This window comes from Sminthopsis crassicaudata, chromosome 2, assembly GCF_048593235.1.
Source record: "Sminthopsis crassicaudata isolate SCR6 chromosome 2, ASM4859323v1, whole genome shotgun sequence".
Lineage (NCBI taxonomy): Eukaryota > Metazoa > Chordata > Mammalia > Dasyuromorphia > Dasyuridae > Sminthopsis > Sminthopsis crassicaudata.
This window is the reverse complement of record NC_133618.1, coordinates 677,022,059-677,042,955: the sequence shown is the minus strand read 5'-3', so window position 1 is coordinate 677,042,955 and position 20,897 is coordinate 677,022,059.

Below are 20,897 nucleotides of genomic sequence, written 5' to 3'. Positions count from 1 at the left end.
CCTCTCCCTGCCTCCGGTTCCATTGTGGTCCCTCTGACCCTCCAGCCAGCCCCCTCGTCCCCCCTCCTTCCCCCCTGGGGTCCGGGCCGAGCCATCTCTGGTGAAGCTTTTCCTGCTTCTCCTCCACCCTCCAAAAATCGCCCTGCATTTACCACGCACTTACCCAGAAATCCACATGTTGCTCCCAAGGCTGGAAGCTGCCTGGAAGCAGACTTCCCCTGGACCTTTGTATCTCCAGTGCCCAGCACGGCGCCTGGGACAAAAGAGGTTCTGAATGAAGGTGACTGACTGATCCAAGTGGACTCCAGATCTTCCCTGGGGCAGCCAGGCGAGACGCTGCAGAGAGGACTGGACTTGAATTCAAATGCTACCCCAGACACTCAAGCTTTCTTTGCCTCAGTTTTCCCATCTGTAAAATGGGGGTGATCGTAACCTCTACCTCCCAGGGGTGTTGTAAGGATCAAATGAGACAATAAATTGGTTCACCAATCATGAAGCCCTTTATGCCTGCAAGGGAGTGGCCAAGAATTAAAATCTTTGTTTTTAAGGAGAATGAAAGTGTGGCCCCGAGATCTAACCCTCACCCTTTTCCCTCTAAGAATCGGGATCCTTTCTGCTGACTTTCCAAGGGGCAAACCTATGGCCAGAGCCCATGAAAAACAAGAGAGGTAGCAGTCAGCACAAAAGGATCGTAGAGGACCCCATGTTTCCACCTCAAAGTTCTCCCTGTTGCATTCTAGTTTTAAAGGCCATTTTTGCTGGCTCAGACGCCTGGATGTGAACAAAGTGATCCTTGGGGGTCCAGAAGATCAGGGATAAAAATTCAGAAGATGCTGGCTGTGTGACCCTGGGCAAGTCACTGGACCCCAAGTGCCTCAGCAACAAAAAAAGAAAAAAGGAAAATTCGGAAGATGCCCAAATTAACAACAGAAGTCTAAAACAAAGTCATCTTGTTTGGGGGAGGGCAGGGTTTGTATTGGGGAGACCCAAAGCTATGAATAGCCACCCTCTCCACTGAATTTGTCAATCAATAGACTTTCATCCCCATTTCCAACAAACTTGGAAAATTCAAGGCAATTCTATTGTATATAAACAGACTGTATGACACAAGGGAAATATGGTTGTTTACCAAGTAACAGACTATGTCACCAGAGCCTGTGCATTTTAATGCTGTTAATCTCAGTCCCATCAGTGACACCGTGCATAAGAGTCAATAAAATCCCAGAATTCCTTGCCCAAAAAGGATGTCCGAATCAGCAGGGAGCCCTGAGTCCTTTGCAGTGATTTCATCCCCACACTCTTGGAGTCAGCTCCCCACCGCCTCAGTGTCTCTGACTTCACACAAGTCACTGAGTCCTGGCTTCCAGCTTTCTCTTGGAGGGACCGCTAAGATCCCCTCCGTGGTGACCCCAGGATCCTGCCTCTGCCAGAGCAGCTCAGGACCCTCCTTATCCTGGTAGTGCTCCCGGGAAGCCTTGTTCTCCAGTCTTCCCTCACGGCAGGGCAGACTGTGCTCCCCCTTGACAAGCCATCCATCCTCAGGAGCAGATAGCAGCCTGCTTGCCTGCACCAGGGACTTTTCCATTGTGATTTGTTACTAATAATATGAATCCCTCTGAGATTGGAGCAGAGATATAAGATTTCTGTGGCTAGAGAACCCAGGGCATTATACAAAATCTCCATGATTTCCTGGATCCCTCAACAATATCCTCCACCCGTGTAGAATCACTGTGGCCTAAAACACCAACAGCAGGTAGCTGGTCTTAAATCATATTTCTCTGAATTTAGCAAGACCTCAGCTGGTAACCAACCATCCCTGGGACCAGACTCAAAACCATCTAAGCTGAGACAACCTGTAGGCCTCAGGAACTCCTGGAACAGCCTTCGAGGGCCTCCACACTCCAACGGGCCAGAAGCCTAGGACGCCGTGCAACGCCACAGCTCCCACCCAAAGCATCATGGTTTTGGCTGGCTGGGACCACCGGAAGTACTTGGAGTGTCATGGAGGAAGACTTGCATTGAACAAAAAGATCTCCTGTTTTATAGGAAGCAGAAATAGCAAAGGTGTTCTTTTCCCCCCTAACAATTGATGTTTAATATCTTTCTGCCATGTTTACCATATATTGACTACTTGCCATCTAGGGGAGGGAGCGGGGGGAAGGGGAGAAAAATTGGAACACGAGGTTTGGCAAGGGTTGATGCTGAAGAATTATCCATGCATATGTTCTGAAAATAAAAAGCTTTAATAAAAAATAAAGCCGCAACAACTGATCTGTTCATTCCATCATGCACCTGGATAAAAGGTCAGCACCTACCCCAGGGAAGTTGTGGGGTCCCGGCTAAGCAATCCCATGGCAGAAGTTCACATGAATTCTCCTTGCTCTAAAAAAAAAAAAAAAAAAAGTCTGATTTCTCCATAAAGAAACCCAAAGCCACAAATCAATGGAAAGCCACCATTAGTGGCAATTGTTGCCAAAATTATGTCCACACTGAATCTAATGTATCACTGGCTAAGCCTTATGGGAGGGCTCAGCAAGAGGACTTACATTATTAATAAGAAAGTTTCTATTTTATTGTCTGAATTAATAGGAGGGGACTGTGGCTTTTCCATGAAGTCTATGTGAGGAACCAGCCATGAACTAGATTAGTACTGAAGACCCAAACCAAATCAAGCCTTCAGGACTGGCTACGAGAGAGGGAAGGGACAGAGGATGATGATCACGTGAATCTTGAGAAAAAATGGATTCTCAGGTCTGCTTTAAAGCATTCCCTTGTGTCTGAGTTGTGACCAAGGAACTAGACCGAGGAGAAAGTAGCCCAAAGTTACTCAAAATTAACTAAGGGCGCTGTCACTCACAAAAGAAAAGGGATTAAATACCGCCATCAATCAATCCACATTGTCGATTGTAATGGAGATTGCTCGGGGTTCCCCCTTCAGCCTAGGAGAATGGGGAGTCCACAGTCAACAATCTCTGACAACTTCCAAGAACAGCAAACGCCCCCTACAAATTTAGCCTCGGGACAGTGGTCCACACTGACAAAATCTGCTCAGATCACTTGGCAGCAGCTCCCTCAACAACCAAAATTCCGGATCTCCCTCTTTCTGCTGATGGGAAAGAAGACCCCCCAATACTGGCAGAAATAAATGGTCCATTCAGGGGGATCCACACAAATGGATGTCCCGAGTCTATTCCTGAGCCCTGGCTCTCCCCCAGGTAAATCTCCTTTCACTTTCCTCATTTCCTGCCTTCTCTAAACAGAAGAATCATTGTGGAAAATGAGTTCCCTTTCCTAAAGATATCAAAGAGTTATTAATGAATGCAGGCCGCCTAATGACTTTTTCTTAATTAGTAGGTCACTGCGGCTAGTTGGTAAAACGCCTACCTACAGATCTTGGAGAAAGGAGGAGAGAGAAAAAGTCCCCAAACTATCACCTCGGCTCTCTCCCCAGTCCCAGGCTGCCTTACAAAGACTGAATTTCAGGCCTGGAAAAAAATATCTGCAGTTAAGGTAAACAATGCTATTTGAACAATCCCCCCTTTCCCAAGCAGCAACATTGAATCTGGCATTTTAAAAGATGATACTTGCAAATATGGTTAAGCCATGTATTCAATTCTGTTCAACTACTGGTGTGAAATTTTAATCAAAAAACTAGAGAGCTCATTCAAAAAAGAAATTAGCGAAAAAACTTTGGTCGTCTCTCATCAGTGAAAACTGATTTAGTTATGCAAATTACTGCTATGAATATTAAACCACTGATGAAAGGTTTTTAATGAAGGGATCTTTTGTTTTGGAAATGCAAGGGTATATGCTTTAATTTCTTGCTAATTTACTGTTCTTTGATAATGTTCACATTTTCCCCAAAGTGACTGCGCTGATGGGTTTAATACTGTGAATAGAACTACAGGCCAACAATGCTGGTTTTGACAAGCCTTCCCCAGTGTAACTATAGATCATGATTTGCGGCCCCTCATGCACAATTCTATTAGGGTGAATTTTGTCTACAGGGCTTTCCCTGAAATGAATTCTCATTTTAATGTTAGCCTCCTGCAGTTTTTAATTTTTAATCTGTAATATGAAATTGCAAATTTTACAAACATCATTTGAAAAAGCCACTAGGACAGAACTGAATGCCAGAGTTTACATATTGCCTAATTAGACTGTTATGAGAAGCAGCTTATCAATGTCAAGCCAAAGATCATCAAAAAATCCAATTACTAATTTGAAAAACACATATATTTATAGGTTCATTTTGTTTAATTTGCATCCGATTAGCTTAATAATTGTTTAAAAATTGTATTAAGGCGAATGCTCTGGATTTGCCCAGTCACACACCTGAGGTACGGTGGGGAGGCGGGAGACGGATGCTTCTCTTCCGTTACATGCCCGACAGTGACGTCTTCCCTCGCCCAGAAGTGGGGGACAGCCGCCGCCCTGAAAATCCAGGGGGGCCCGAGAGAGGAGGAAGCAGGCCAGGGGGCAGTTCTGCGGGCCGGGCCCCAGGACGGCCCAGCCACGGAGCATCCTCCAGGTGGTTAAAGATCACAAGGGAGGGGAAATAGCCCCCAAGTCCAGCAGGGGAGTGTTTGAGGGGCTTCCAGATAAAGTTCCGTGGAAGCAGCGGTCCGGCACCCCGTCCTGCAGGAGGGGAGCTTCCGTTACCCCCCGGGGCTGGGACCTCTGGTGCCCCCTCAGCTCCTCTGAGAGGAGGGACTCTTTATACCTTGCTTTATAGCCCTGGTGCCTGACACATAGTGGGGCTGCATGATGCTTGACTGCTAACTGGAAGGAAGGGAAGCCCCACATTTTCTGTCAATGCCTCTTCAGTCATCCGGGTCTTCCCAAAGCGAGGGGAGTTGTTCCGGCACCCGTCCTCCAGGACAGTCTGCTCCCTTGCCAGTCTCTCCTGCTGGCCTGTGGTCCTGGGGGTGAGGGAGGATACCTCTCCTATAAGTTGTGAGAAAATCCTGGTCGGGGTCATTGCCTTGAGGGTGGACGAAGAGCAGGGAGGCCTTGGCCCGCAGCCTCCAGCTAACATGCTGGCAAGGAGCGCTGCCCATTGGGTCTCTGGCCCCTTGGACTCAGGGTTCAATCACTGCCCTTTGGGCGGGCGTCAGGTTCTCAATCTGGGGAACAGGTGGAACCCCGGCACACGGGGAAGCCTTGGGAGTGGGAGAGGTGACCAAAGAAGCCCTCACTTTGTAACCCACCAGAGGAAGCCCACTCTGGATGGCCCACCAAGGCTGGATCCGGTGCTCTCCTGGGGAGCAGGACCTGCTGGCTGCGTTCCTCCAACCTGAGACCTCCCTGTGACTGCTTCCTCTGGTGAGAGACAAGACCCAAGAACGGGACCGAGGTCCAATGAGTCCTCGAGAGCCCCTTCAGGCTTCCTCCTGTCTGACCCTCCTCTCGGGTCCGTGGCTGGATCCTCACCTGAGCCATGTCCGGTAACCGCCACTGCGGCTTCGGGGCTGTCCTCTCCCTCCATGCTGGCTCCCATGGCAACAGCATCCGCCAGCACAGGTGATGGGCAGCCCGGGCCTCTCCCCTCTGGAGATCCAAGCTGGATGCCCCTGAATCTCCTTATCTCTCCTCCAGCCCTCCCTTCTCCTGACCAGCCGCATCCCAGTCCCCAGTCCTAAGTGACCCCCCTGCCTTGTCTGGTTACCTCCAGAGCACTTCTTGTCCGCAGCCCTCCTCTCCTGAGCCTGCCCCCACCCAGGCGGCCCTGAGCCCCTCGTTCCTGGGCTACGCAATGACTGCCAGGGGTCTGCCCACCAAGGCCAGAGACAGTCCTCTAAAGAAATTGCCTGCGTGCCCCCGAAACCTCCGAGGAGAGCTTGCAGCCACAGACAGAGCGCTTCAAGCTGTATTAATTTTTCTATGAACTGCAGGGGATGTTTTCACAGATCATTCACATTCTAATGAGCTCCAGAAGTTAATTTCAGAATAACTCAGTTGGTTTCTCGCGTTCGGTAGGAGCGAGCTCACCTTTCACCTCCGTGGATTCCTGGCAGTGTCCGGGCTGACATCTCAAGCATCCCTTCCGTCCCGGGGGACTGAGCCTCCCTCCAAACAGCTCCAGGTGCGATGCTGCTCCTGGACTCGGGAAAGCCCGAGTTCCAATCCTGCCTCGGAAACTTGCTCACTGTGTCACCCTGGCCGAGTCACTTGAGCCCTGTCAGCCTCAGCTTCCTTATCTCGAAAATGGAACTAAAATGATTGCTCCTCTCCCAGAATCCCCTACACGAAACACTTGGAAGGCCCCAAAGCACTAAATAGGGGCCGTTTTATGGCTGTTGTAATTATCATCATCATCTCTGTGCCCCGGCCCCCTTCCTGGCACGCGGTGATCCCCCCTTAAAATGCCTGCGTGTTGATTGAGTCTGCATTTCTCTTTTGCAACCAGCCCTAATAATCAGGGAAAATCCACTGTCCCATTTGTGAGAGCGACGCATCTGCTGCTCAAGTTACTAATTAAGTTCTCCTCTAGTAGGCGGCCCCGTCTAACCCCATGATTTTGCAGATGAGGAAAGCAACTGAGTGAGTGACCCAAAGTCCCCGGATTTAGCATCAAACACCTTGGTTTTAATAAATAAAATAAACAAATAAATAAATGAAATGAAATGAAAATAAATAAATAATGATAATAAATTAAATAAATTAAAAATAAATAAACACGGAGAGATCAGTCAGAGGCTAGTCAGAGCCAGGGCTGAACATACAGTTTGAGGCAACAGTGATGACTCCAGAGCTGGGGGGAGGGAGAGACAGCAACTCCTCTTTATTAAGCACCTACTGGATGCCACAAAGTGAAGCAGACCAAGCCATCCAGTTGTTTCACTTCTCCTGGAACATAAACCTTGCTTTGCAGGATCACATGAGAGGAGGAGAGCGAGTCCCTTCTGTAAACACTTTGGGGATGGGGTTTGCTCAGATCTCGCTACTAATAACTGCAGCCAGTATTTATTCCATGGATGTTCTCAAAGTTGACAACACACATGTCCCTTCATGTAAGTCTCACAACCACCCTGGGAAGAAAGGAGTGCCGCCTTATTAATATTAATAATTAATTAACTGTAGATAATAATAAGTTAATAATAAAATAATATTAATAAATGTAAATTAATAAAAATAATAGTAGTACTTTACGTTTCTACTATGTACCAGGCACTTTATCAAACAATTTTCAACTATTATCTTATTTGATCCTCACAAAAACCTTGGGATATAGATTCTATGATTGTCCCTAGGTGGAAACCGAGGCAGGTCACACGGATAGTAAATGTCTGCGGTCATATTGGAATTCAGGTCTTCCTAATTTCACGCCCAGCCTCTATCCACTCTACCTCCTAACTGAATTAGGCTCCAGACCCAGAGGTTCTAGGCCTCAGTCTTCCTTCTGGTAGGGGCCAGCTCTGGACCAAATGGTCAAGCAGGATCTATGACTTCAGTCCCTCCCTCACCCCAGCCTCCCTATTCTCAATTCAATTCATTTCAACAGATAATTATTTTAGGCTGGTGACAAGTAAAAAGTTTTTGCATATCCCTCTGCACTCAGCACAGTACACAATATACAGTAAGGGCTTAATAAATGCTTGTTAACCAATTGCCTGATTTTAAGCCCTGCACCTGCTCCCAGAAGGGCTTTCTAACCTGTTTTCCCAAGGGAGGAGGGCTAAGGGAGTAAGCAGCTTACTCCTCCCAAGAATGGTTTTCTTTCTTTTCTTTCCGCTTAGAGCAGCTGGGTGATGGAATACCTGATCTAAATTCAGGAAGGCCTGAGTTCAAATCCAGTCTCAGACACTAACTGCATGACTCTGGCCAAGTCACTACCCTGTGTGCCTCAGTTTCCCCATCGGTAAAATGAGAAGGAAATAGCAAAGCACAATGTCATGAAAACCCACAGAGGCGGCAGGAAGGGTTGAACATGACTGAACAGCAGCTAAGTTATTAATTAAATCTTTTTTTATTAAAAATATTAGAGCGCAGAATCAAGCCTGAATCTTTTAGCTGAAGCTAAGCCTTAAGCCATTTGTCTCCAGGGTTCTGGGGGTGACAAAAGGGAGCGAGAAAGGGGTCACTAACCCCTTTGGCAGGGGATCTAGTTCTCTGGGGTCTGAGCTTGGGCTCAGAACTAAGAAAGATCTCTTAGTGGGAAAATAGCAGGTTCAGTGCCCTAGCCCTTTTCACAATAGTAAATAAACAAGAGAGCATGTGATGGGGCCAGGGAGAGAGCCAGACAAAGCACTCTGGAAACAGCTGGAGAAGACTGAAGGCCAGGACTGAGGGGTTCTGATCCCGGACAGCCCCTCCTTCTGCCTCCATCCTCCTGGGCCCCTATTGTGGTTCTGTCTACCCTTCATTCCTGGAGAGGAATGGACTCAGGGAGGTGATGCTGTGGCACGCTGGTGAGTCGGATCTAAGAGAAGAAGGGCTACGGAAAGCCACTTTCTCCTCCAGAGCCTTCTGGAACCAATGGCAACATCCAGATCAGGAGGCCAGAGACAGCCTCAGCCCTTTTAAGCGAGCAGCCTTCCCAGGTCTCAGCTGGTCTGAGGCACCATTCGGTGTGGCCAGCGGTTCCCTGACTTCCCTAGCGAAGGCTAGAAGGGACTACATCTCCCTCCCTCGTTTCCTGTTTACAAAAGGAATCTTTGCAGGAGCACATATTTTCCTCATTCCCTGAAAACTTTAAGCTCACAGGATTCTCCAGGAGAGGATGGTCCGTTCCCCTAGAGCCTGGAATGCAATACTCTCTGGGCGACCCTTCTAGGACGTGTCCACCTCTCCCCAAGGCCTCAGTCCCTGCCCCCCTCTGGCCGACAATCCCCTACAAGAAGCTGACCTGCATTGGGGTCTAAATCTGGGGAGCAAGGACTGCCTTGGCTTTGTATTTGTGAAGTGATGGATTAAGAACTGGTCTTGGAGTCCCAAAGCCGGCCTTTCAAAACCCGCCTCAGATCACCTGGGTGACCTCTGGCTCAATCACTGGCCTCTTTCATCAGTCCCTAATTTTTCACATGAGGGGATTGGACTCCAACTCCAAATCTGTGAGTTTATGGTCCATTACCTGCAAGCTCCTTCAACCATTCAAGAACTTTAATTAAGCACCTACTATGTGTCTGGCAGAGAACACTGTTAGAGCGGAGTTACAGTGTGTCCCTCTGGGACCATCTCAGAATGAGAATGTGAGATTAGAAAGGGAGGGAGGGCAGGGTAATGAAAGGCTTGGAATAACAGTGTTTGCATTGGATGCTGGAGGCCCTGGGGAGCCACTGAGGGTTCTGGAGTTGGAGGGGGAAGAGATCTGGCGGGTGCTTTAGGAAAATTCCATCTGAAGGAAGGATGGCTGGAGTGAGGAGGGACCTGGGGCCATCGGAGCCGTGTGGGGAGGGAGGAGGGTGGAGGCAGCATCAGGGGAGGGGAGGGAACCCCTAGGGGGACCCACGGGCCTTGGCATCCCCTTGAAAGGGGGCAGGAGGAAGGAGGAGAGGGGAAAGAATGAATTCGGGTTTGGACTATTGAGTTTGCACTCAGAGCCTACCTAATAATGATATTGGTAATAGTAACTAGAGCTGGGCTATGCGGGCCCTGTGCAAAGTGCTCTACAATTATCATCTCATTCGGTGCTCCCGACCTCCCTGCAGGGGATTAGCCCCATTTTAGAGCTCAGGAAGCCAAAGCAGAGGTTAGATGACCCGCCCAGAGTCACAGGGAGAGAAGTTTCTGCCTCAGTGCTCCAATCTTGCACAGGCTCCTGGCACTCAGTAAGAACTTGATGTTTTTCCCCCTCCCCTTCCTTTTCTTCTTCCCCTCCTTTTCCTTTCTCCTTCCCCTCCCCTTCCTTTTCTTCTTCCCCTCCTTTTCCTTTCCCTTTCCCCCTCCCCTTCCTTCTCTTCTTCCCCTCCTTTTCCTTTCCCTTTCCCCCTCCCCTTCCTTTTCTTCTTCCCCTCCTTTTCCTTTCCCCCTCCCCTTCCTTTTCTTCTTCCCCTCCTTTTCCTTTCCCCCTCCCCTTCCTTCTCTTCTTCCCCTCCTTTTCCTTTTCCTTTCCCCCTCCCCTTCCTTTTCTTCTTCCCCTCCTTTTCCTTTCCCCTTCCCCTCCCCTTCCTTTTCTTCTTCCCCTCCTTTTCCTTTCCCTTTCCCCCTCCCCTTCCTTTTCTTCTTCCCCTCCTTTTCCTTTCCCCCTCCCCTTCCTTCTCTTCTTCCCCTCCTTTTCCTTTTCCTTTCCCCCTCCCCTTCCTTCTCTTCTTCCCCTCCTTTTCCTTTTCCTTTCCCCCTCCCCCTTCCTTCTCTTCTTCCCCTCCTTTTCCTTTTCCTTTCCCCCTCCCCTTCCTTTTCTTCTTCCCCTCCTTTTCCTTTTCCTTCCCCTTCCTTTTCTTCTTCCCCTCCTTTTCCTTTCCCTTCCTTTTCTTCTTCCCCTCCTTTTCCTTTCCCCTCCCCTTCCTTTTCTTCTTCCCCTCCTTTTCCTTTCCCCTCCCCTTCCTTTTCTTCTTCCCCTCCTTTTCCTTTTCCTTTCCCCCTCCCCTTCCTTTTCTTCTTCCCCTCCTTTTCCTTTCCCCTCCCCTTCCTTTTCTTCTTCCCCTCCTTTTCCTTTCCCCTTCCCCTCCCCTTCCTTTTCTTCTTCCCCTCCTTTTCCTTTCCCCTTCCCCTTCCCTTTCCTTCCTTCATCATAAAGACATTCGGTGTAGAACCGGAGCCGGGCCCGTCAGACACCGGAGGACCAGCCTGGCCACCTTTAGAAAGCCTCCCCTCCTCCCCCCCCCACCCCGGGGCTGGGAGGGGGTTGGGCCTCTCCGAGACCCAGGCTGAGTCATCTCCCGGCCACAAGGGATGTGGCTGAGCTCCCCGGAGCCTTCGGGAAAGGGAGGAAGCTGAGGTGACAGCCCTAGTCACACCCTGAGCCCGAGAGCCTGGGCAGGCCGACTGGGGGAGGGGTCAGCTTAAAGTGCATGGACACAGAGACGTGGCAACAGGTCAAGCTGTAAGCATTGATTAGGCGCCTATTACATGCAGTCCTGTGTTCTAAACTCTAGAAACACAGTATGGGGAGCCGGGCCCTGCCCTCAAGGAGCGTCTGGTTTAGGGGAGATTGCGCGGCAACATCTACGTGCAAACAAGCCACAAACAGGGGGCGCTGAAAGGCAGTTGCAGAAGGCAGAGCCGCATCCGGCTCCCTGGGAAATAGACATCTTGGTGGGGATAAGAATAACCACAAGCCATCAGAGAAGGGAAAGGGGAACAGGCATTTATTAGGCACCCACTGTGTGCCAAGCACCGTGCTTATGCACATTTTCTCATCAGATCCTCCAGAGGATCCTGGTACGCGGTGCGAGATTAGAAAGGGAGCGGAGAAAACCGAGGCAAACGGCGAAACGACTTCCTCTTCCTCCCCTAGTTACTGTGTCTGGGGCTTCTCGAGTCCGGCGCAGGCGCGTGGCGCAGAAGGCGGCGGTGCGGGCAGTGCAGAGCGCCGGGCACGAATCGCGCCTCCGTCACCTACGGCTGGGGGACTTTGCGCGAGCGCCCTCACGTTGGGAGCCTCGGTCCCTTATTTGTGGGATCATCCTCCGCTCGCAGGTCCCAAGCCTGAGAATGCCAAGAGGGCGGGAGAAGCGGACGGGGGGGGGGGGGGGGGGGTCCCCGAGGTCAGGCCGGGGAGAGAGAGCCGGCGATCAAGGTCAAGGAGCCCGAGGAGCCCGAGGCCGGGCCAGCGCGCGCCGGCCCGCAGTCACCCCGGAGGAGCGCTTCCACTGAAGGGCCAGCTTTGGGCGGAGGAGCCCGGACAGCGCAGCCGCTGGACGCCCTTTCCAGCTGGGAGAGACCCGGGACAGGGGCCTAGAGGCCTGGGGACGCGGGGTCGGCCGGGGCCTGTGAGAGGGAGGCGATGACACGGCAGCACGGGGGGGCGGCCTCCGGGAGAGGTCACCCGGGCCTCAGTCTGGAGGGGTCCTCTGTGACCGGAAGCCGGGAAGCGGGTTTGGCGGGAGAGGGAGGAGGCGACTTCCGGGAGCGGCTCCGACAGACCGGGCCGGGCGGATTCGGGCTGAGTAGGGGAGCCATCCCGAAGGCCTCTGGGAAATCAGCTGAGACGGAGAAGGACTCCCTGGGGGGGAGGGGGGATGACCCGGGAGTTTTAGATCCTCAACAAAACTTTCTCTTAAAACTGAAAAAAGAAAGTTAAAAAATAATTTCAAGTTAATTGTCCGGCACCTGGAGGGCAGCAGCGGGGGGCCGAAGGGAGGGACAGAGGCGAGGAAGCCGCTGATTGGCCAGCGAAGGGGAGGGAGCCTCCTATCAGCAGTCAGGAAGGTCCGGGCTGGGAGCATCCGCACCCAGGGCCTGCAGGCTCGTAGAAGGGCCCTCTTCGGGGCGTGAAACCGTAGGCTGAGCCGGGCTCCTGCGAGAGCTCCCGGAGCTCCCTGGGAGACGGGGGTCACGGACCGGGGGGACGGACCCAGCAGGTGGGGAGGGGGGCGATTTGGGGGATGTTCGGTCTCCCCCCACACACACCCCAGCACGTAGTTGTCCCACGCCAGGCCCGGCCGTGTGCAGCCTTTCAGATCCCCCATCCGGCCGGCAGAGGGCGCCTCAACAATGACTTTTCCCAGAACTTTGAAAAGAAACAATGTTGCTTTTTAAAAGAACTTGACCGTTGGCCCGCGCAAGTACGAGGGTGCGCGGGGACTTCTGGGTCCCGACTCCCCCAGGCCAGTGTTGGGGGGGCGTCAGCGGACGCCGCCAAGCTTCGAGCCTCCCCCCCCCCGCCCACGCAGGTTCGTGGCAAACAGCCCACTGAATGAACGCGTTCATCCCGGGGACTTTTCCCGTGACGTGTGGGTCAAACTAAGCCGGGAGCAGCGGGAGGAGGGACTTCAGAACCGCCCCCCCAGCCTCGGCCCTGAATGGCAGCCCCAGCGGCCCGTCCGTACCCACAGCGGGAGCAGAGCGGGAGCGGCGCGGAACCCGGCCGGGGGCAGAACTCGGCCCTGAATGTGGGGGTTCTCAGAAACGGGGAGGGAGAATTCAGAAAAGAGAAAAATAACCAAATTTGGGCCGAGGAGGAAAGATGGAAACGTCCCTTCCTCTGGGGGGGGCTCCTGAGCCCCCAGTTTCCTCCCCAAGCTCTCTTTCCTTAAGACCCCCCGCAGCTAGCCCCGCCCGGCTCCCCGGGTCCTCCATCACCTGGTCTCCCCAGGGACTTGTGTCAGCGCCACTTCGCGTAAACTGATGCAAAATAAAGAACCAGGCGCTCTGGGTCCAAAATCGGGGCAGTGAAAGGGCTGAGAGCAGAGCACAGCTGAGGGACCCGGCTCTCCCCCCCCCCCCCCCACTGCCAGCCTGACTTCCGGACGCAGGAGGAGCCGGGACAGGCCCAGAGTGTCCCGGTGACCATGGTGACCAGGGGCTCCCGGGGTCAGAGTCAGGAGCTGTCGCCACCTGCCTTTCCCAGCAGGCCCAGGTTTCCCGCCTTCGCTACCCTTGGGCCTTCTCAGGATTTATCCGTAGGAGCTCCTGCAGGAGTCAGCTGCATGAGGCGGGAGGGTTTGGGGTCTTTGGAAGGGGGCTAGGGCGGGGCCTCCTGGAAGTCAGAGCTCACTCATGGCGGCTGCCCCCCACCCTGACGGTGAGCCTCTGGTGTGGACACTCCTGGCCCCGGCCACCCCTCTGTGTTGGCCCATGGACCACCTCTCGGGGGAGCTGGGATCAGGAGGAAGCCCACCCACGGAAGCGGAAGTGGGAAGCCAGGTGACCCCAACCACATGTCATCCACGGAGCATGAAACCACGTGGTTCAGCCCCCAGAGGGTCAGGGCAGTGGTCAGGGCTGGGCTGCCTAGGCCTAGCCCCGCAGGACGATGACAGGGGCTGCTGTGCTGGATTAGAGTCGGGGTGCTGGGGGTCAAAGGCTCCTTCTAACTGGCCAGTGCAAAGCAGATGGCCACGGGGGCCAGGAGCAAATCATCTTATTTTCTTTATGCCTCAGATTGCTGGGCTCTAAAATGCTCCTTCCAGATTTAAACCAGTAAACTTGTGAATCGTGCAGCGGACATGGAGGAAGGAGCACTTGGCCCAAGGGCTGACACAGCCCGAGCCCATCGTCAGAGGGCCGGCCGGGGAGCCCCTTCTGGCCGTTGTCTGCCTCGTAGCTCCTAAGTTTACCTTGCAGGCTTCTACAGGAAGAGGGAGCTTCCTGAGAGCTCCTGGGTAAACTTGGATCCCAGAATCCTCCCAAGGAGGCTGGCCAAGGTAGAACCCACCAGGGGCGTTCTTGTTGCCCCTCCTAGAAATACCAAATTCGGGTGTCCCAGAATTCCCCCTTCAATTGAGATAAAAGGAGTTTCTGGGAAGAACCAACTTTGTGGGGGGAAAAAGAGGTTCACCTGATCCTGGGTCTCGAGGCTAGAGGAATATTGGGATCGTGTCTGTCCTGGGGAAAGAAGTGCCGGGCAGCCCCGGGATACTTCTGCTTTGTATGACAGGATGGTCATACCGAGCTAGCATAGACCAAACCACAGGGTGGCGATATGAGCCCTAGTTTAAGGGAGAGACAGAGACAGAGAGAGGAAAAAGAGACAGAAGGGGGACGGAAAGAAGATAGAGACAGAGACAGAGGAGAGTGAGAGACAAAGAAACAGATAAACAGAGAAGAGATACAGAGACAGAAAAGTGGGGGAGAGGGAGAGACAGACAGAGACAGAGAAAAGGGAGGGAGGGAGGGGGAACAGATACAGAGAGAGGAGGGGAGTGGAGAGAGAGGGAGAGGGAGGCAGAAACAGAAACAGAGAAAGAGGAGGGAGAGACACAGAGACCAAGAGATAGAGACAGAGACAGAAAGAGACTCCCCAGAGCACTCCAACCCAATGGCTTTTTTCCCTAAGAAATTTCAAACCACAAGGTAGTTCTGTGAATTTGGACTAAGAAATAGTGTCAAAATGGGACTTATCAGAGGGGGAGGGGAATTGCATGACAACTCTTAAGAGCCTTTTTATTATTTTTGCAGTTCTCAGGTGGAAGGAAGCTCTTCTACACCAACTATATGAATACCCTGTGACCCTTAGCACTGAATTAGAGACCTGACTGTAAGCTATATTCAAACCACCCAGAAGTTACAGTCTAAATGTTCCGAGTAAATTCCTAGTGGGTTAGAGCAGGCCGAAGGCACATGAATTATGGGGAAGCCCCCACGCCGGAGCTCACTGCACCCAGAGCTTGGGACATGGGCTATGGATCGCACTAACAAGGACTAGTTGTGCTAAACTCCCTGATATTGAGAAAGCAGCCCGTGCCATCTCTGGGCTTCATCCACCTGCTGTGTTCTTGCTGCCTTTTTTATGTCATCCTTTCTCTCCAATTAGGTCTAATGACCTTTCTAAATGACTTCTCTGCAAGAAGCCTTCCCGGAGGCCAAGTCTCACTGGCATCAAGGTGGCCAGCTGGCCCACGCAGCCACTTGGGTTACATAAATATGGAGGAGCCCCATCCCACCTTGGGGAAGCCTTTGGGTTAGTGTGTGAAATGCCCAGAGAAACATAGAACCTTCTAAGCCACAAGCATATCATATACCCCGACAGAAAAAGTGTGGAGAATCGGGGGAGACTTGAGTGACCCGATAATTCAACCTCCTCATTTTGCTGACGAGTAAAACTGAGACCCCAACGGGGGCAGGACTGTGCCCAGCACTGGACTAGATCTAATCTCTGGTCACACAGCTAAGACAGTGAGCTGAGACTCGAGCCCAAGCCATCGGACACGACTCGGAGCACGAAAAGGCTCTAACAAGGGAGATGCAGCCCAGACTCAGCTGACCATGACTCCTCTGAGCTCACACTGTCCAGGAAGGCAGAAGCCTGAAAGATGAGCCAAGGGACTTCTCCAAGCCCCAGCAGCTGCTGATCCTCCTGGCCTCCAGTTTCCAGGGTGGTCTTAATCATGTTCAGGAATAACTAGCACCTTAGTCCAGTGTCCCTTTGTTCCCCCAGACCGTGGCACTGAGCTAATGATCTTCCAAAGCCCTTCCTCCACTTAAATGGGTTGTCACTGGCTAATCTTGGCTTTAGGACGGGGGAGGCTGGTGTGGGAGGCAGTGAAGAAGAAAAGAGGAACTTGAAAACAGAAGGTCAGCAAACCTCCAAACCAGAGAAAGGCAAGAAGGGACGTCAGAAGTCCTTGAAAGAGGAACCAAACATGGAAGAACAGCAGACCAGGAGTCCTAGGAAAGCCCAGTGGTCAGATCCAGGCTGTGGGTAATACCAATCTACAGTTCCCAGTGGATCTCCTGCCATGAAGGGATGCTGGCGGTGAGGGGGGTACCAGGAGCCGCGCAGCCGAAAATCGTGCTTGCTGCACAATCTGATTCTTCATCAGAGTCATTGGTAGGAAGGCAGCTAGAAGCCATTACAATCCTGCATGCAGCCCCTCCCAATTTCTCCTGGACCTCCTCTTCCGTTCAGGGCTCCTTTCTGTCCCCGAGAGCCTCGTGTTTGGTATGGGGAGGAATGGCAAGTGTTCACCCCTTTCAGATGTCATGCTGAGGGACTGCGCCGTCCCCATTCTTGCGCAGAAGCTGGGCAGACAAGGTTACCCCTCCCTGTGGCACAAACAAGCTACTTCCCCAGAATCCCAACCTTGGTCCAGTAAGAATAAGCGGCCTGAAAACTGCTCTGGGCTTCACTGACATCAATATGGAGATATGGAGTCCCTATGCCTCGGATCACTGTAAGAGGCTACGGACAATCCTACTGAGGCCCGTTGTCCGTCCCCTCTGCTGGGGAGCAGGCTGTTCCCCGGACAGCTGCAGCGCAGGCCCACTAGGCCCGGGCCAGTAACTAGGCATCAGCATTTGTAAAACAAAGTTTGCTTCTCATATCAGCCTCAGGATCAATAGCACAGCGTGTGTCAGTATTTAAAGATGTGACAAATCAGCAAAGACAAACATCTGGAAATAACATAGCAAGTATCACTTTTATTAGCCTACGGGTTTCCCTGAGTTCAAAGCCTTGGAGTCTCTCCCCACATCTGAGCTATACGTGGCCAGTGATTTCTCTACCACATCTGTCCCGTGCACCCTTTTCTCCCTTTTCACATGGCTCAGGAAACACAACTGCGTAATTCCATCTAAAACAAGCGAGAAAAAGGAATTGCCCTTTTTTCCCCTAATGGATCCCTTGAGACCAGGGACTACCTCATCCCCAGCACTTTGCATGGTGTCTGGCAAATTGTAGGTGCTTAATAAATGCTTATTGACTTGACCAACTGATTGACTGAAAGCTAGAATATCCAATAATGAAAGTCCTGGGTGAGAATCTCTCCAAGAGGCCCCCAGTGTTATTCCAAGCAAAGCCCTACACGTAGCAACTCTCAGAGGGAGGCTGGCCACATCACCCCATTTAGGGTTCCAAGGAGTCTCTAATATCCACTCCAGGCCGCTTTTCAGTGTGTTCTTCTCCATGGAAGCCACTAGTGATTAGTGCTGAAGTTTCGTTTAATCAGTTAACATCAGTTTTCAAAGAGATGCTCACTACAAAGAAATATCAAGGGCAGAAGTGACAAGGCATTTCTCGCTCTCCCACACTGTTTCCTGGGGAGAACGGTCTCAGACTTAAAACACTGGAGATTAGAGGTACCAGTCAAAGCCCTGAAAGCTCCTGCCTCCTGCTTCTCTCGAGCCTGTGATTCAGTCAGCATCTTCGGAGATCAAATTGTCTTTTATTGAAGTTACTTTTCATCCACACTCTCTTATGTACAGTTATTTTTATTCACCATCTTTCCCAGGCAAACATGAACTCCTCGAGCTCACAGTATGTGACACATGGTAAGTGTCCACTGGTTAACTGAGAATGTGACTTCCCTCATTCTCTACTGACCTCGACCTACCCTGCTCAGCCCATCAGTCTCTGGCACCCCACTCTGGGGTCAATAAAGTCCTTTTCATCCCGGGTCTCCATCCCCATGAAGGTGCTACTTCTGTGACACTGAATTTTCATTTTTCCTCTCTGACCATAACCTGTCCTTCGGCATCTCTCTGCCTCCCTCCTTCTTAGCTCATTGCCCATCACCATCACCTCAAGTCCCAGAGCCTTTTTCCAAGACCATCACCCCTTCTCAGACTGAACTTTATTCCATTGTCCTGACCTTATGGTGGACTACGTCTGTCCCATCCACCTTTTTCTCCCTTTTCACATGGCTCTTCCCCAAATTCAGCTCCTTCTCCTCCTCCCCTGCATCACACCCACCTGATTGCTTTCCCTCTTTCTAATCTTTACCCTCATCAATCCATCTTCCCCAAACAGGCGAAATTCCTACAACACGGCTTTGACCATTCCAGATCCCTGCTCAGAATGCTTCGGCCCAGATTTAGCTGAAGGTGGATCAGCCTCCATCCACAAAGGCTGTTGGGAACCATTGTGGTCGCCAGAGGGCACCATCTCTCCTCTGCACATTTTGGAAAAGTGGGGTCTCGTCCACTTCCCAGCCAGAAGGAGACCCTTCCTTTGGCTCCTCTCAGCCTCCTTCAGGGAGATGGGCACCCTCTCTTTGCAAGGGCCCGAGACACCTGCAGGCCCCTAACCCTAACCCTAAAACTTCAGTCTCCTTCAGAAGGGAGTTTCCCACAGACTTCTGCCTCTCATCACCACTTAACCAGATTCTATTTTAGTTCACACTCCATTTTTACACTCTTCGTTGATTCTCTCCAGGACTATCCTCCCAAACGTCTTCATGCTGTGGTAGAGATGGGCCCAGGTCCTCCGCGCTGAGACTCTCCAAGGTCAGGGTTCAGGATGGGACAGGCAGAGACTTATTTGGAAGCTTTGGGGGCAGGGGCAGTTTGGGCCTCTGTCTCTTCCCAGATTTCTCAGACGGATGGCTAGCTTAAGTTCCCAAAGGTAAGGTGGCTGTTGAGGCCATTCTCAGACACTATACAGCCTGAAAAGCAGTTTGGTGTGTGCTGGGAGGAGGGATGGACTTTTTGTGGGAAGAGACCAAATTTGGACCCTCCCTTAGGACACTGGGAAATCCCGTGGCCTCTCTTTGGGTGTCTCCCATCTTTCCATCGAGATTAATGATCCCTGTAGCACTGCTGTCCCAGAGCTGTGAAGCCTGAATGCAACCCTGTCTGTGAAGGGCCTTTAAATGGCAACTTGAAGACTGTTGAGAGATCCTTTACCTCTGAACTGTTGTGGACTTGTATGTTTTACATGTTGATAATTTTGTAGTGGAATGCGTTTTCGTTTTACACATGTAACAGCATTATTCTGAGAGAATCCATAGGAATCACAGAGCTGGCCAGAGGGAACTAGAATATGAAAAAGTGAAGAAAACCTCTGCTGGAAAGAAACTGGAAAGGAAGAGCTGTTACTGCTCCCCACTAAAGTGAGAAGGGGCTACCATCTGTAAAGGGAGTCTCACCTATGAAAACAAGGCTGCAACAAGTACTGAAAAAAATAGGGATTCTTATCTGGGGTCTCTTCTAGTCGGAAGAAGTGGGGCAAGGCCATTGTGGAAGGGAGTGGGGGGTGAGGAAGGGGGAGCTTCTGCATAAAACCCCAGGGGCAGGCTTGGACAGGCTGGGTCTGGGGAAAGAGGAGAAAACCAGTCTGACAAGAATGAATTCAGACCTGGGAAGAGCAGAGAGAAATGGGTATTACATTAAGGTTTGGAAAGGCCTTAGCCATTACCATCTGCCTCCTGCCAGAGAGTTGAAGAACCCTTTGGGCTTCTTTCTCCCACTGCAGACAGAGGTCTTGCTGAAACCTCTGCTTTGAAGGATCCAGACTAGTTCTTTCTCCGAACCTAATCATGCATGCTGCACCCCCATGGGCCACTTCCTTTCCCCGCCCACTGCCTCCCTTCTTTTCAGGGCCCTTTTATGTATTATCTTCTGCCATTCGAGTATAAGTTCTTTCAAGGGAAAGGACTATCTTTTTGCTTATATTGGAAGCTCAGTGCGTGATCCACTTCCTGCTGCTCAATAAATGCTTCAGAAATGTTTCTCCAATAGTAATGGAATATTAATAGTAAATAAATAATAGCAAATGAATAATAATGAATGAATGACTTTAAGGCACAGAATGAGACCATTTTGGGGGACATGATTAATGTGAAAATTAGTTTTGCCCGACTGTTATAAGATGGGTTTTTCTTTTTAATGGGTACAGCAAAGAAAATAGATTTTTGTTCATTGACAAAAAAATAAATTTACAAGTAACTCTCTGACTGGGAGAAACCCTTAGTCTCTCTGGGTTTGTTTCTTCATTTTAAAGTGAGGGAGCTGAAACAATTGGAAAAATATCAATTGCTCATGGGTAGGCCAAACTAATATAATAAAATGCCAAATTCTATTTAGTCTACTTGTTTAGTGCCATACCAAACTGCCAAAAATTATTTTATAGAGCTGAAAAAAAATCATTTGGAAGAACAAAAGGTCAAAAACAGCAAGGAAATTAATTATTTTAAAAATAGGAAGGATGATAGCCTAGCAGTACCAGACCTAAAACTCTAGTATAAAGCAGCACTCATCAAAACTATAAGGTGCTGGTCAAGAAATAGATTGGTGAATCACTGGGATATGTTAGATATTCATGACACAATAATCAATGCCTATGATAATCTAGTGTTTGATAAACTCGAAAACTCAAGGTTCTAGATAAAGAACTCAGTATCTGACAAAAGTTGGGAAAACTGGAAAAAACTATGTCAGAAACTTGGCATAGGTCTACATCTCACATCCCATATCAAAATAAAATCAAAATGAATACATGATTTAGGCTAAAGAATGATACTATAAGCAAATTAGGAGAGCAGGGGATATTGGGAGGAATTTATGGACAAAGAAGAAATAGAGAATATTATGAAGTGTAAGATGGACAACTTTGATTACATTACATTAAAATTTGT